The sequence below is a fragment of the Pleurodeles waltl genome, chromosome 11, assembly GCF_031143425.1.
Source record: "Pleurodeles waltl isolate 20211129_DDA chromosome 11, aPleWal1.hap1.20221129, whole genome shotgun sequence".
In the NCBI taxonomy this organism is placed as follows: domain Eukaryota; kingdom Metazoa; phylum Chordata; class Amphibia; order Caudata; family Salamandridae; genus Pleurodeles; species Pleurodeles waltl.
In genome coordinates this window covers 703,037,388-703,053,683 of record NC_090450.1, presented here as the reverse complement: position 1 = coordinate 703,053,683, position 16,296 = coordinate 703,037,388, and positions in this window count along the sequence as shown.

Here is a 16,296-nt window from a genome sequence, read left to right as displayed (position 1 = left end):
CAGAGCAAAGGACTTCATCAGAGAGAGGGTGTTACACCCTCTCCCTTTGGAAATATGTGTCAGGGCCGGGGAGGAGTAGCCTCCCCCAGCCTCTGGAAATGCTTTGATGGGCACAGATGGTGCCCATCTCTGCATAAGCCAGTCTACACCGGTTCAGGGATCCTCCAGCCTGCTCTGGAGCGAAACTGGACAAAGGAAAGGGGAGTGACCACTCCCCTGACCTGCACCTCCCAGGGGAGGTGCCCAGAGATTCTCCAGCGTGCCCCAGACCTCTGCCATCTTGGATTCAGAGGTGTGCTGGCACACTGGACTGCTCTGAGTGGCCAGGGCCAGCAGGTGACGTCAGAGACTCCTTCTGATAGGCTCTTACCTTTCTTACTAGCCTATCCTCCTTCCTAGGTAGCCAAACCTCCTTTTCTGGCTATTTAGGGTCTCTGCTTTGGGAAATTCTTCAGATACCGAATGCAAGAGCTCACCAGAGTTCCTCTACATCTCCCTCTTCACCTTCTGCCAAAGGATCGACCGCTGACTGCTCAGGATGCCTACAAAGTAGCAAAGACGACTACTGCAACCTTGTATCGCTTCATCCTGCCGGCTTTCTCGCCTGTTTCCTGGTGGTGCATGCTCTGGGGGTAGCCTGCCTCCTTCTTGCACCAGGAGCTCTGAAGAAATCTCCTGTGGGTCGACGGAATCTTCCCCCTGCAACCGCAGGCAACAAAAGACTGCATCACCGGTCCTCTGGGTCCCCTCTCAGCACGATGACCGTGGTCCCTGGAACTCAGCAACTCTGTCCAAGTGACTCCCACAGTCCAGTGACTCTTCAGTCCAAGTTTGGTGGAGGTAAGTCCTTGCCTCCCCACGCTAGACTGCATTGCTGGGTACCGCGTGATTTGCAGCTGCTCCGGCTCCTGTGCACTCTTCCAGGATTTCCTTAGTGCACAGCCAAGCCTGGGTCCCCGACACTCTAACCTGCAGTGCACAACCTTCTGAGTTGTCCTCCGGCATCGTGGGACTCCCTTTTCTGACTTCGGGTGGACTCTGGTTCACTCCTCTTCTAAGTGCCTATTCCGGTACTTCTGCGGATGCTACCTGCTTCTGTGAGGGCTCCCTGACTTGCTGGGCACCCCCCTCTGTCTCCTCATCCAAGTGGCGACATCCTGGTCCCTCCTGGGCCACAGCAGCATCCAAAAACCCTAACCGCGACCCTTGCAGCTAGCAAGGCTTGTTTGCGGTCTTTCTGCGTGGGAACATCCCTGCAAGCTTCTTCACAACATGGGACATCCATCCTCCAAAGGGGAAGTTCCTAGTCCTCTTCGTTCTTGCAGAACACAAAGCTCCTTCCATCCGGTGGCAGCTTCCTTGCACCCTCAGCTGGCATTTCCTGGGCATCTGCCCACTCTCGACACTGTTGCGACTCTTGGACCTGGTCCCCTTGTCTTACAGGTACTCAGGTCCAGAAATCCACTGTTGTTGCATTGCTGGTGTTGGTCTTCCTTGCAGAATCCCCCTATCACGACTTCTGTGCTCTCTGGGGGTTGTAGGTGCACTTTACACCTACCTTACAGGGTCTTGGGGTGGGCTATTTTTCTAACCCTCATTGTTTTCTTACAGTCCCAGCGACCCTCTACAAGCTCACATAGGTTTGGGGTCCATTTGTGGTTCGCATTCCACTTTTGGAGTATATGGTTTGTGTTGCCCCTATACCTATGTGCTCCTATTGCAATCTATTGTAACTTTACACTGCTTGCATTACTTCCTTTTGCTATTACTGCATATTTTTGGTATTGTGTACATATATCTTGTGTATATTTGTCATCCTCATTCTGAGGGTACTCACTGAGATACTTTTGGCATATTGTCATAAAAATAAAGTACCTTTATTTTTAGTATATCTGTGTATTGTGTTTTCTTATGATATTGTGCATATGACACCAGTGGTATAGTAGGAGCTTTGCATGTCTCCTAGTTCAGCCTAAGCTGCTCTGCTATAGCTACCTTCTATCAGCATAAGCTGCTAGAAACACCTCTTCTACACTAATAAGGGATAACTGGACCTGGTACAGATTGTAAGTACCCCTTGGTACCCACTACAAGCCAGGCCAGCCTCCTACACCCCTTGTCAGTTTTCCCCTCCCCTTCTCCATTTTATCCTTCACGATCAAGAGATTGTAAGCTTAGAAGTGCAAACTCTTCTAAAAAAAAGGGACCATTTGTTGGTCTTTACTACTTCCCAGGGGCTTTATCAGCCCCATCTTTCTGGTAGACAAGAAGGGAGGAGGTTCAAGGTTAGTTTTAAACCTAAAAGTGTTCAATGCCTGGATAGTTTACAGGCATTTCAAAATGGAAGGAATCCATCTTCTGAGAGATATCCTACAAGGAGGAGATTGGCTGGTCCGTTTGGACACGAAAGATGCGTATTTGAGCATTCCAATATTTACTCCTCATCAGCGTTTTCTCCAATTCATTTGGCTAGGCCAATGTTTCGAGTTCCAGGTCCTTCCCATCTGACTTACCTCTGCTCCTTGGTGCTTCACCAAGGTAATGAGACCTGTGGTAGAGTCCTTTCGCACCTGAGGAGTGAGGTTAATCATTTTCATCGATGACCTGATCCTCATGGCTCAAGACCCCTTAATTGTCCACAAACACCTGTCGTGGACGATTCAACTTCTCCAAGACCTGGGTTTCTTGATCAACCAATCCACATCTTGTCTTCTGCCCTCCTAGCAGATAGACTTCTTGGGATTCCAGATAGACTCTGTGAAGTCCCAGTTGGTTTTACCCCAACAGATAGTTCGCAACATAAAGAAAAAATTACGCCTTCTGTTGTCCAAACAACTTGTGTCCTTAAGGAATTTAGCTCGGCTGGTGGGACTCCTATCGTTCTAGATCCAAGCTATCTTCCCGGGTCCCCTCCATTACAGAGCTCTTCAGAGGCTCAAGATATCTCATCTTCCAAAGGGATTGTCACCTGCGGACAAAGTCCCTCTTTCAGAGGAAGCAAAGACAGACATAGCCTTGTGGCTCGAACATATGGAGGCCTGGAACGGAAGGGCGGTCTTCGTCAATACACCGGATGTCATTCTGGAATCCGATGCCAGCAGATGGGGTTGGGGAGCCTGTTGTGGGACCCTCACTACAGGAGGCCGGTGGTCAGAGGAGGAACTTCAGCTCCACATCAATTGCTTGGAACTACTAGTGGGTTTGTTTGTTGCCCCTTCGGTCGGATTGTTGCATTCTGCTAAGGATGGACAAAATGTCAGCAGTCAGATACATCAACAAATTGGGGGGTACAAAATCAAAGATTCTAGTGCAGATTGCCAAGGAATTCTGGCAATTTTGTCTGCAACACTGAATTTCAATGATTGCGGAATATCTCCCAGAGGTGAGCAACTCTGTAGTGGACTGGAATTCCAGATTTCTCCGGGATGGTAGCGATTGGAAGCTCCATCTGAGGGTGTTTCACTACCTCAACCAGTGTTGGGGCCCATGTTCGGTGCACTTGTTCACCTCACGGCTGAACCACCAACTTCCAAGGTTCTTCAGTTGGAGACCGGATCCGGAAGCGTTAGCCACGGATGCTTTTCTTCAGGATTGGTCCCCTCTCCTGGGTTATGCATTCCCTCCTTTCAGCATGATTCCACAAGTTCTGGCACAGGTTCACCGGAAGAAGTCAGAGATTCTCCTAGTAACCCCGCTATGGAGGGCTCCAGTTTGGTTCCCTCTTGCTCTGGAACTATTATGTGACTTTCCCCTTCTGATTCCTTTTCAGGACAATCTATTACAGGATCCGTTGAGGAATCCTCATCCCTTGACTGTGACAGGCAAGCTCTGACTCGTAGCATGGCAATAATGGCGCTTGGCAGGCATTTCAGCACAGGCTTCATTCTACATCCACCAAGCTTGGTCCTCTAGCACACATAAACGATATGCTTAATCTTGGAGACAATGGGTACATTGGTGTGCAGAATGGGATTCCGATCCCTTTAAAGCCGATGCCAATTTAGTTGTTAATTTTCTAGCATCTCTGGCAGCATCTGGTCTTGCTTATAGGTCTATTAATAACTATAGATTGTCGATTTCAGCCGGGCATGTACCCGTCTCTGGCAAACCAATTGGCGAACATTTGGTGATTTGTAAACTTATGAGGGTTATTCGTTTATCTAATCCTCCTCAGCCTCGTTATTCGTCTCTTTGGGATGTTAATGTGGTGTTGTCTTTTCTTATATCATGGCCAGAAAATAAATATTTGTCGGGCAGACAGGTGTTGGACAAACTCACTTTACTTTTATGTCTTATTTCTTGCAAAAGAGTAGCGGATCTTAAGGCTTTAGATGGAGCAGGAAAGATTTTCTCCCCCGATGGGGTTTCCTTTTAAATTTCCAGACGTACTAAAACATGTACTAAAGCGGTGTCCTATCCAGAGTTTCCACACAATTCTAAGTTATGTGTAGTGCAATGTCTGAAGGCATATAAGGCAGCTACGAGTGAATTCAGGAGAGACCCAGGTGGCCAGGTCCTTATTGCTCTCCAAAAAACGTTTAATCCGGTTTCTTCTGCTACCTTGGCTAAGTGGATTAGATGGTTAGTATCTGAAGCAGGAATTGATATCTCCATTTTTGGAGCCTTTTCAGTTAGAGGAGCTATGGCTTCTAAGTCTTTTAATTTGGGGGTCAGGTTAGAGGATATTATGAGAGCAGCAGATTGGTCGTCTGACTCAACATTTAAGGCTTTTTATTACAAGCCTATTGTAAATATTGCTTCGGTGGTGGTGGATCAGCTTTGAACAAGCATAATCTGAGCCTCCGGTCCTGACATAGAATACAACATTTTCGAGCTTACGCGTCAAGAATTTTCAATTCTATTAAGGACACGGAGGCGAGGATTATCCCACCCTATTGTAATAGATGTATCGTCTTACAAGTTAAGTATTAATTTTACCTTAAAATGTAAATTTTGTTTTAACCCCCCTGATATGATAAATGATATATCAGTGATTTTCACATGTTTAAGCTTGTTATAACCTTTCGTGGATTACATGATTGGTTTTATGTTATTTTTTTCCTAGGGTTTGAGGAGAAATAATTCTGGAATCTACAGTTCGTGGTGGTCGTTGGACTATGTTCGTTCGCCCTGAATGGCACATCTTATGTGGATATGGGTCTTCATGTTTGGTGTGGGACTCTTTTCTTGTTGGAGCACCTGGTTTGATTTATGGACTTTGTTCTACTGTGCTTATTGACTCTTTTGTCTGTTAAAGGCCTACGCAAAGAAATACGAAGGGTTTTAGTGTTACAGCCTTATATATATGTTCCTCTCTATGGTTGATCATGTGAGCTAGTGAATTATGGGATATGTTTTATTTATGATAAACTTCTCTGATTGGCTGCTGGAATTATAAAGCATAGAAAGAGAAGCATAATCCTCGCCTCCGTGTCCTTAATAGAATTGAAAATTCTTGACGCGTAAGCTCCAATTTTTTTTTTCCTTAACTTGCCCTCCCGAGTCCGCTTTTATGCTCATTGCCTTTCTGTTCACATTCTTACTGCGGCGCTCCACCCACCAAGCCGTGGGAAAGAACATTTTTTCTACCAAGTCAATCACGAGGCAGCATCATTCACAAATCAATCACACTAAGCTTTATTACCAGCTAATGAGCCCGTCAAGTTCTCCAAACATATGTTGTTTTTAGAACCGAGCTGTCAAGAATATAAATGTCTTACTAGGAAACACAGAAGAAGACTGCTAGGGGCGGAGCAGGAGAGCTGCGGTGGCAAGTGACGTAGGTGCTGTTGATGCACTCTTGCCAGGAGGAGCTGCACGAGCTTCAATTAACAGGAAACATTCCTGCTCAACCTATTTACATAGTAGAGGAAATTATTCCAGAGTAATAACGGACCCAGCAATGTCATTCATCTATCGATTACATTATTTATAAATTGCTTTCAATTTACATACGTTTCATATTTGTTAAATATTTTCCAAAGTTTTTCCATATTTTACCCTAAGGGCATCCTAATTACACTTCTATATAACAACACAAATTGTGTGTGTTGACCGGGGTTGTTTCGAGGCCCTGGGCTAATAGGCAATAACAGAAGATTGAAAGGAGTGTTTTCCATGTGGGTTGTTAATGAAATTCTGGGGTCCTGGGAGATGTTTGTTTTGAGTGTGCATGGGTGTGATGGCCAGGTATGAATGAGATACAGCTTGTGATTTGATTAAGTTTGTATTGATTATAGTCTGTGTTTTATTAAAATGAATGATTATCCTGGATTTATTTTCTGTACTAAGTAAATAGGTTAAGCTGAAATGTTTACTGATCATTGAAGTTTTGTTTCTTTCAATTCAGGAACCTAAAATATCATTCTGGGGTGCCCCTCTTGTGTGACTTTCGCGCCACAAACTGCCATCCCAGGAGTAAAATGACACATCGCTCGATCTGTCTTGTGTTGCTTTTTTAGGTTCTCACTTGCCAGTGCATGTGCTAGTGCATGCGTCTCGCTTGCAAGACCTGTCCCTCACCATTTGTTGGTTTGTGTGGCACTCTTCTTTACAGCCTTGTAATTCATCAAGGCACACTTGACATCCTTTCCATTCTTCTGTGTGGAGCAGGGAAAAAGCACTGATTGATTCAACTTCATTAGTGTCCGTTCATTGCTTCCGACGTGATTGAGGTACTATTTTGTTCTTTTTAACTTCTAGTGCCCTGCAAATAGAAGGCTTGTTACTGGCAAAATGGTAAACAAACTTGCAAAATTTTACTTTTTAAGGCTAACTTGCTTTTATTTTGCCAAATCGTCTTTTTTCTCACTTTCCACTCAAGTTTTCTTTTGTTTTCGCTCGTGGGTGCTCTTCTCAAAAGATGGCAATTAACTTATTTGAAATATTGCAAAGCAACATTATTTGTTTAATATGTGTAAGATCTAAAATGATGCTTTAACACATAATCGTGCAGTACACCCCAATCCACCCCAATCCAACCTACCCCACTACAATCCACCCCACTTTACCCCACACCAATCCACCCGACCCCAATCCAATCCAACCCACCCCACTCCAATCCACCACAATCTAATCTGCTTCAATCCAATTCGTCCCACTCTAATCAAAAACAATCTGAACCACTCCAAAATAATCTTCTCCAAAATATTCTGCCACACTCCAATCTGAACCACTCCAATCCAACACAATATGCCCACTCCAATCCAAAACAATCTGCACCACTCCAATCCATTCCACCTCACCTCACCCCAATCCAATCCACTCCATCTCAATTCACTCCACTCCAATCCACCCTACTACAATCCAGTCCACCGACATCAATCCAAGCCATCCCTACACCACTCCAATTCACTCCAATCCAGCCCAGTCCAAGCCATCCCCACAATAATCCAATTCACTCCAATCCAGCCCAGTCTAATCCACCCCACTCCAATCCAATCCAATACACCTCACCCCAATCCAATCCACTCCGCCCTTATCCACTCAAGTTCGATCCACCCACCCTACTCCAGTCTGATCCACCCCACTCCAGTCCAATCCACCCTACTCCAATCCAACCCACCCCACTCTAATGTCCCATCCCAATGCAACCCACCCTACTAAAATCCAACCCACGCCACTCCAATCCAGCCTACCCCACTCCAATCCAATCCACCTCACTGCAGTCCAATCCAGTCCACATTAATCCACCCCACACCAATCTAATCTACCCCACTCCAATCCAATCCACTCCACCCCAGTCCAATCCACCCCAACGCAATCTACCCACCCCAATCGAATTCACCACACTCACTGAAATCCACCCTGCCACACCCTAATCCACCCACTCAAACCAGTTCACTTCACTCCAATCCACTCCAATCAACCCCAATCTGACACACCCCAATCCGATCCACCCCACTGCTATCCAATTGAGCACAAGCCAATCCAATCCACCTCACCTCAGTGCAATCCATCCAAGTCCAATTTACCCTATCCCAATCCAACCCACCCGACACCAATCCACCCACCCCAATCTAAACTACCCCCTCCAGTTCACCCCACCCAATTTCAGTCGACTCCACCCCACTCCAATCCCCTCCACGCCACTCCAATCCACCCCACTCTACCCCAGTCCACCCCCACTCCATCCTAGTTCAATCCACTGCACTCCAATCCATCCTGCCTACTCTACTCCAATCCATCCCACTACAATCTACCCCAGCCTAATCCAATTCACAGCACCACAGTTTATTTCACCCCACTCCAATCTAATCCATCCACCCCACCAGGCTCCAATCCATCCCACCTCCATGCAATCCACCTCACTCCAATCTACCTTAATCCAATACACCCTAATCCAATCCACCCAATCCAATCCAACACGCCACATCCCAATCCAATCCAATGCACCCACCCCAATCCACCCCACCCCACTCCACTCCAATACAATCCATTCCACTTTGGTCCACCGCACTCCAATCCATCCAGCCTACCCCACGGCAATCCACTCCAATCCATCCCACTACAATCCATACCATTCCAGTTCTGTCCACCCCACTCCAGTCGGATCCATCCACCCCACTGCACTCCAATCCACCCCACCTTCATGCAATCCACCCCACTCCAATCCACTCCACCCTAATACAATCCAACATGCCCTACTCCACCACAATCCAATCCACCCACCCACCCCAATCCAATCCACCTGACTCCAATCCAGTCCATCCCACAACAGCCCACCACACCTCAATCTACCCCACCACATTTCAATCCAACTCACTCCAATCTAATCCAGCCCACTCCAATCATCCCCACCTCATTCCAGTCCACCCACTCAATCCAATCCACTTCACTCTAGTCTAGTTTACCCACTCTATCCCAATCCAGTCCACCCCAACCATCCCAGTTCAGTCTGCCCCACTCCAATCCATCAAATGCACCCACCCCACCACACTCCAATCCAATCCACCCCACTCCAATCCAATCTAATTCACCCGACTCCAGTCCAGTCTAATCCAGCCCACCCCTCTCCAATCTAATTCACCCCACCCCACTCCAATCTATTCCTCCACATCCCAGCCCTATCACTCCAATCCAAACCACCCACTCCAATCCAATCTAATCCACCCCATTCAAATCCATCCCAGTCCCATCCACCTCACCCCATTTCAGTCCACCCCACCCCACTCCATTGCACCCCACTCCAATCAACCCCACACTAATCCACCCCACTCAACTCAATCCAACCCACTCTACCCCAATCCAATCCTTCCCATGCTACTTCAATCCAATCCACCCACTACCTCAATCCACTCCAACCCACTCCACCCTATTCCACCCCACTCCACAACACTCTCTGCCACTGAACTCTACTCCACTAGACTCAACTCTACGACACTCTACTCCTCCTACTCCACAACATTCAAACAAATCCACTCCACGACACTCTACTCTCCCTCTGCACTCTGATACTCCATGCCACTAACTTTTAGCCATGCTGAACCGCAGCCACACTGGGGTCCAACATGGCAAAGCACACTGCTAAAGCCATTATGAGCGCTTGTGTATGCAAGACTTATTGGCTTTGCCACTGCTTGTTCATTAATGGTGTTCCCAAGCATAGCTCCCCAAAGCACATGGAACTATAATCCAGCTGTTCCAATGCACATCAATCATGCCTAACAGTAATTGTGAACCACACAGTGCTCTACAAATTTACGTGGATAATGTCCTATATCAATTTGCTAATTCAACATTGGCTGCCACGCACAGAGAGAGCCATTGGAATTATTTGATTGATGATGGATTATGTGGCAGATTTGGCAAATTAGATATTTGCCTAATCTGCCACATAATCCATCACCTGCTGCATAATCTGCAGACTTTAACGAAAAAACTGTTTCTTGCAGAAACGGTTCAAAAGTTCCTAAATTCTGTCAGGACCGGAGTCTCAGATTATGCTTCTCTTTCCATGCTCTTTATTTTAACAGCAGCCAATGAAAACCATGGAAAACAAAAAACTACATATCCCAAATACTGAGATGTCACGTGATAACCATAGAGGAGGAAGCCTATAAAGTGTTGCTTCTCACCCAACCACTCCTCTTTCTTTGCTGCTTCGCAGCCAGTTAAGTGATTATTTGACTTATTTCACATGAGATTGTGTGTTATTCTGTATGTGTCTGGGAGCGGTGTTTCCCTTCCTAAAAGCGGACGCTCGGCTCGCTTTCGCTTTTGTGGAGTTGGATGCAGGGGAGCGAGGACTCGCACGTCTCCGTACAGTCCTCTTTTTATTGCCGGTAAAAAATAGTAACGCACTCTCAGCGCGAGCCTCAGCCGTCCAGAGTCTGCGCAGCAGCTTATTCTAGCGCGTCTCTGTGCCGGCTCCTGAGAGAGATTTGTTTTGCCCTAGGGGCATATTTATTCACCGCTATTGAAGCGGTGCCGGAGTGGTATTTACTTTGCCCCAGGGGGCCTATTCTCCAAGCGCTTGTGTCCCGAGCGTCTTTTTGAGCCAACCCGAGCTTCTATTTACGCTGCCCCGGGGGGCCTAATTAGCAAGCGCTCGTGCCGAGAACGTCTTTTATAGGAATTCAAGCTTCGGTTTAGGCAACAATAATAATAATTACGCGCTCGTTCTCAGGAGCGTTTTTTTTTTCTTCTGAGTCTAGAGGAGTTCCATGTTTACATGCTCGTAGCGTGGAGCGTTTATTGACTTAAATACAAGAAGATTTACACTGGCTCAGCTCTCCACCTACACCCCAGTGCCTGTACTCTGGGGTTGCAATAAATTATTTATTCAGGCTGGGCCTGCACTAAGAGTGTTCTGATCACAGGGCAGCTCCCTCCACGTCCTAATCAACAAATTTTTGTTTTGCCCTGCTTTGCTATTATTACTACTGCTCCTTTGGGGCTCATCTGCTGTATAACAGTGTGGCTGGCGATGAAGACCAAGCCGAGGATGTGTATTATCTGGATGAACCAGCTGGTTCCTTTGAACAAGACTTGGTATATGCTCTTGACGTAGGAGTGCGTCATACTGTTAATCAAGCTTTAGCTCAAGCTATTAAGCCCATTAAGCACCATCTTTTGGGTTTTGTGGAACAACAAGGCTGGGTAGCCCCGTCGGGCATCCAACCCATTGTGGAACCTCCCCTTCCGGTGAACACCCAAGCCTCTAAGCAGAGTACTAATCCGCATTCTGCGGACTTTGAAACCCTTATCAGAAATATGGCAAGTGAGCATGATTATAATTCGGGATCACAAAAGAAAGCTGTAAGTGACCCAGCTTCTTCTTCTTCTGAACAATCCTCCGAGCAGGGAGATGATCCCCCTCGCAAGCGCAAGAAGAAGGCTCATCATCAGGAAGCACCTACCCCTAAGGTCCTGAAATTCGAGCCGGAAGACATTGTACATCCCAGGTCTTCACTTTGGTTACCACCTCCTGAAGTGGCGGATTATGTGGAATCCCACATTAGACATAGCTTTGATAAGGAGGTTCGCTCCAGGCTGAGGTCTGAATGCCCCAGGCCGGATTTTCCCTCCAAGGTGACTGAGACCCCCGAATTAGACACTACTCTGGTCATTTTCTTAAAACCTCTGCAAAGGACCCAAAGAAGGGTATAGATCGTGACTGGCGTGGATGTCAGGATAAGCTGTTGGACATCTCCGGTCCATTAACAAAGATTTTACAGTTGGCTTTTCAGGCCAAGGAGTCAGGTGAGCCCATCAATCCTGACATTCTAGTGGGTTGGGCTCAAAGAGCACTTTGTTTCCTGGGCAATGCCAACTGCGCCATATCTTCGGAGCATCACCGATCAGTGGTGATGAAGTTAGACCCCAAATTGGCAGACCTCGCTACCTCTGAATCAGGCCCCGTGGCCCAGGGTTTGCTGTTTGGTTTCCCCTTCATAAAGGAACTTTCGAAATGTGTTTCTACTTACGCCAGTTTGGACAAGGCACAAGGTTCAATCAGAAGAGTGCTACGTCCACGTTTTAGAGGGGCCGGACGCTACAGAGGGCGTGCCTTCAGCCGTTTCAACCAACAAGGCCCTCAACGTGGTTACTACCATCAAGGAAGAGGCGGTTTTCAGGAGTACTACTCCTCCTCTTCAACCTTCCATCCATCACCCGTCAGGGTTTGTCAGTCCAGTGTTTCTAGTGGACAAGAAAGGGGGCGGGTCTCGCCTGGTTCTAAACTTAACATACTTCAACGTTTTTTTACTGTATCGTCATTTCAAGATGGAGGACATTCATTTGTTGAGAGACGTTCTCCAAGAGGGAGACTGGATGGACCGTTTAGGTTTAAAGGATGCTTACCTGACCATTCCTATTTTTCCTCTGCATCTGAGATTTCTCCAGTTCCAGTGGGAGACCGAGTATTATGAGTACAAAGTTCTCCCCTTTGGCCTGTCTTCTGCCCCCTGGTGTTTCACGAAGGGGATGCGTCCAGTGGTGGAATTCCTTCGTTCCAATGGGGTCCGTCTAATAATTTATCTAGACGATATCCTGATCATGGCCCAGAATCAAGACCTGCTGTTTTCTCATCTGGAGTGCACAGTGTCTCTGCTTCAGAGTCTGGGTTTTATAATCAATGCCCAGAAGTTCATTCTGACTCCCTCACAACAGATGGATTTTCTGGGTTTCCAGATAGACTCAGTCCGATCTCAATTAGTACTTCCCCCCGGGAAGATTCATTCGATCAAGAGAGAGTTGAGGTCTCTATTATTCAAACAGACTGTATCATTGAGGGCGATTGCCCGCATGGTAGGCCTGCTTTCTTCTTCGATTCAAGCGATTTTTCCGGGCCCTCTACACTACCGAGCCCTTCAACGTTTGAAGATCTCCCATCTACAAAGAGGTCTCAGTTATGCGGACCAGGTTCTCCTCTCCGAGGAATCTCGTGCAGAGATGAATTGGTGCTTAGAACATATGGAAGCCTGGAACGGCAGAGCTATTTTCAGTTCTTACCCGGATGAAGTGATAGAGTCCGATGCCTGTCGTTGGGGCTGGGGAGCCCGTTGCAGATCAGTTTCCACAGGACGCAGATGGTCCAACACGGAGCTGAACCTTCACATCAATTCTTTAGAGCTCCTAGCCGGCTCATTTGCGATCAAGAGTCTCTCCCCTCTCAGGGCGAACTGTTGTGTTCTCCTACGCATGGACAATATCTCGGTGGTGAGATATGTCAACAAGTTGGGGGGAACTCTTTCCTGTATTTTAACGGTGACAGACAAGGAATTTTGGCACTTTTGCCTTCAGCACAGGATTTCAGTCGTCGCGGAGTACCTTCCAGGGGCCAGCAACATGGTGGCGGACTGGAACTCGCGACACCTGAGAGGTTACAGCGATTGGAGGCTACACCCCAGAGTTTTTTGGGCACTCTCTGTTTGGTAGGGTCCCTTCTCGATAGACTTGTTTGCGTCTCACCTCAATCGGCAGATCAAACGTTTTTTCAGTTGGAAGCCAGATCCGGAAGCAACGAACACGGATGCCTTCCTTCAGGACTGGTCTCAAGAACAGAGTTACGCTTTTCCCCCCTTCTTAATGATACCCAGGGTATTGGCACAGATCAGAAGTCAGCAAGCGGAGCTGATTCTGGTGACACCTCTTTGGAGGTCCCAGGCATGGTTTCCGTTGGCAATGGAGTTGAGTTGCGATCATCCGATCCTGCTTCCCTTCCGGGAGAATCTTCTCCAGGACACTCTGGGTCTTCTACATCCATTGATCCTATCAGGTCAGCTATCTCTGGTGGCATGGCGTCTTTCAGGGAAAGATGGAGCATCCCAGAGCTTTCGCAAGAGTGTTCTGATTTCATTGCAGATTCCTGGTCCTCCAGTACTCACAAGAGATACGCTTCGGCTTGGAAGCGCTGGAGTTCTTGGTGTGATGCTAGGCGTGCGGATCCTTCTTCAGCAGATTGCTGTCTGGTCCTAAATTTTCTATCTTCCTTAGCAGCATCAGGTCTAGCTTATCGATCTCTTAATAATTATCGGTCTGCTATTTCGGCAGGCCATTTACTTGTTGAGAGCAAGCCTATTGGAGAGTCTCCCATTGTTTGTAAATTAATGAGAGGTATCAAACTGGCTAATCCTCCTCGCCCTCGTTACTCTTCCCTTTGGGATGTGAACATTGTTCTTCGTTTTCTGGAATCATGGCCTTCCAATAGATTTTTGTCTAGGAAACAACTTCAGCTAAACTCACAATGTTGTTATGTTTAATTTCATGTAAGAGAGTATCAGATGTTAGAGCTCTGGATTTGGCAGGGAGAGAGTTTCCCCCGAAGGGGTTACTTTTTTTATTTCACGTAGAACTAAATGCAATCTGAAGTCCGTTTCTTATCCCTGTTTTGTGGACAACCCCAAACTTTGTGTTGTACAGTGCCTTAGAGCTTATGAGGTGAGTACAGAAGAGTTTCGTTCTGATATGGGGGGTCAATTGCTAATTTCCTTGGTTAAGCCTTATCATCCTGTTTTATCGGCCACCCTCGCTAGATGGATGCGATGGTTATTGAATAAAGCAGGCATTGATGTTTCTAAATTTGGTGCTCACTCTTCCAGAGGTGCTATAGCTTCAAAGTCTTTTGCTTTGGGTTCTCGTTTAGAGGACATTCTAAGGGCCGCAGACTGGTCTTCACCTTCGACTTTTAAAACTTTCTATTGTAAACCTATTGTGGATATTGCATCGGTGGTTGTGAATCAGCTTTGAACAAGCATAATCTGAGCCTCCGGTCCTGACATAGAATGAAAAAAATTCTAGCATTTGCGTTAAGCATTTTTCAATTCTATTAAGGACACGGAGGCGTGGATTATCCCACTGCACTGTATGTATATGTTATCTTGTGGTACATAATGTTAATATGAAGTTCATGTACAAATTTACTGTATTTCACTGCTAACCCACCCTATTTGGTAGTAGATATAAGTATCATTTTATGATGTTCAGTTTTTATGGTCTGAAGTTTCCAGACGAGTTGGATCCATTTATTTCATTCCAGTTCATCTTTTTCCAGGATTGCGTTTGCAGGATTCATGTTTAAGACTATCACTTTATCTGTTGCAAATATTGGACAAAGAAAGAGGAGTGGTTGGGTGTGAAGCAACACTTTATAGGCTTCCTCCTCTATGGTTATCATGTGACATATCAGTATTTGGGATATGTAGTTTTTGGTTTTCCATGGTTTTCATTGGCTGCTGTTAAAATAAAGAGCATGGAAAGAGAAGCATAATCCTCGCCTCCGTGTCCTTAATAGAATTGAAAAATTCTTAACGCGAATGCTAGAATTTTTTTTATTGCATCTACACATGGTGCAGCTCAGTGGAAGCCCTTTGCAAAGGTTGTCTGGTCTCATTTCTGGTGCTTATTGCTAAATGTACATGTTAAACTGGCCCTAATGAAGTGGAACCAATGCCTAGACAGTGTTAACAAATGTTAAAATGACAAAATATTAAATACTATCACGCAATGTGCTGCATTATGCTTCATAATTTGCCTTTTCTTGCCGAAGAAGTTACTCAACCCTGCCGCATAATTTAGCCCTCTTTTGACGCATAATTCCAGTGGCCCTGCGCATAGCTCCGCCAGTGCACCTCTGCTACATCCAGTACCTTATATGATATTCCAGTGGGTAGGTCACAGATACAGCTCTGCTAATGCACCTCAATCTTGCCCTGAAGCATCGCCTGCTATTCGAGGACTGGGACAGAACTAAAGCTCCACCAATGCAGGGCAGTCCTTCGTGCAGCGCTAACTGCTATCTCAGTACTGGGATCCCAAGCAGGCCTCTGCCACGTCACCTGTATCACGTCCTACAAAAGCACTAGGCGATAAACCAATTCCGAGGAACCACGTACAGCCCTACCAGTGTACCCCTATTCTGTTAGGCGGAATTCATTGCTATTCCTGTACTCGAGGCCCACATAGATCTGCTGATGCACCTCAGTCCTGGTCTGAAGCCCACCTCGATGCTGCAGTTTTGAAAAAAGAAAAGAAATAGCTCTTCGAATGTACCCCAGCCACCCCCTAGAATACCAACTGCTCCTTCTTTATTCAGCTTCCAGGCATAACACAGCTGATGTACCTCAGTCCTGATCTGCAGCACCAACTCACTATGCCAGTGCCGAGAAAAAGCACAGCTGCTCTGCCAGTGTATATCAAAATACACACGCGCCGAGAGTGTAAATACTGGCTAGCTTCTTGTGAGATCTGTAATAACATTCTCCATGGCCTGCTCATTTCAAGATTTAATAGGAGAATATTTTGCCCGCCCACGGGCCGTGCAGCCCTCATACAGTCCCTAATTTGTAAGGTAGA